Genomic DNA, 1193 nt, shown 5'->3' with positions numbered 1-1193 from the left:
TATATTTAGATATACAAACACTTGCCATTATGTTACAATTGCTTACAGTATTCAGTACAGTAACATGCTGTACAGATTTATGGCCTAAGAAAAACAGGCTATACCATAAAGCTTAGGTGTGTAGTAGGCTATACCATGTAGGTTTGTGTAAATACACTCTGTCATGTTCACACAACAATAAAATTGCCTAGCAACTTATTTCTCAGAATTTACTCCCGTCATTAAGCCATACAGGACTGCATTTTCATATTGTGTTAGGAAAGCCATAGAAGCTAATTGCAGAGATGAATTCCTATCACCCATAATATCAGGTCTTAATTCTTCTACACATGACTATTTACTGCATTGAGCCATGAGGATGTTTTAGCTAAATACTTCACATGATTATTTTTTCACTGAGTTCTAGATGTCATTTGAGGTTTCAGATTGCTGACTAAATGGCACATCTTTCTCATTAGTGTCTCTCAGGATATCACTTACCTTATTAATGTCTTGGACAAATAGAATATTAAGGTATTGATTCCATTTGTTCCATTTTAAATAAAGACATATGTAATAGAAATTAAATTTTGATGGTATGTAAGACAGAGTTATCCTAGAGTTGAACAGGAATTGTTCTATTTTTATCTCCAGTAATTCCATGGTATTGAATTTTGTCCAAATAAGAATGAAATGGGCTATTTAATAATTTGTAAAGTGTTGTTTGTAACCCCAAGTTTGAAACCTAAGAGAGTCCCCCCAGCCAGCTCGTTTAAAGTTATATCTGTGTGGACTAATAACAGAGACCTGGTTTAACCAGTCACAAAGCCTGGCTCGACTGCATAATCAATGGGTCATAAAAGACCGCAATAGAAAATCTTGCCCAAGCATTCCTGAAACCAAGATTTCTAACACATATCTTGGTAATTCATACTCCAGAGACAAAGCATGACCCGTGCAACTAAGAAAGAATCCTGTGGAACTGTGTCTGGAAGCCTCTTGGCCGCAGATGCAAGCACCTGTGCTTTCTTTCTCCTGCTGTCCCATATTTATTACCTTGATTCAAGCCTATCATTAGTACACCCTGAGAAGTCTTGTGAGTTCTTTCAATTACCTGACCCTGGGAAATTGTTACAGATGGCTTTAAGAAACATAGCTAATAATTTCTTTAGTATTGAGCTCTAAGTACATTTTCTCCCAATATTAAATTTCTA

This window comes from Propithecus coquereli, unplaced genomic scaffold (assembly GCF_000956105.1).
Source record: "Propithecus coquereli isolate 6110/MARCELLA unplaced genomic scaffold, Pcoq_1.0 Scaffold278, whole genome shotgun sequence".
Classification (NCBI taxonomy): Eukaryota; Metazoa; Chordata; class Mammalia; order Primates; family Indriidae; genus Propithecus; species Propithecus coquereli.
This window is presented reverse-complemented; position numbering follows the sequence as displayed.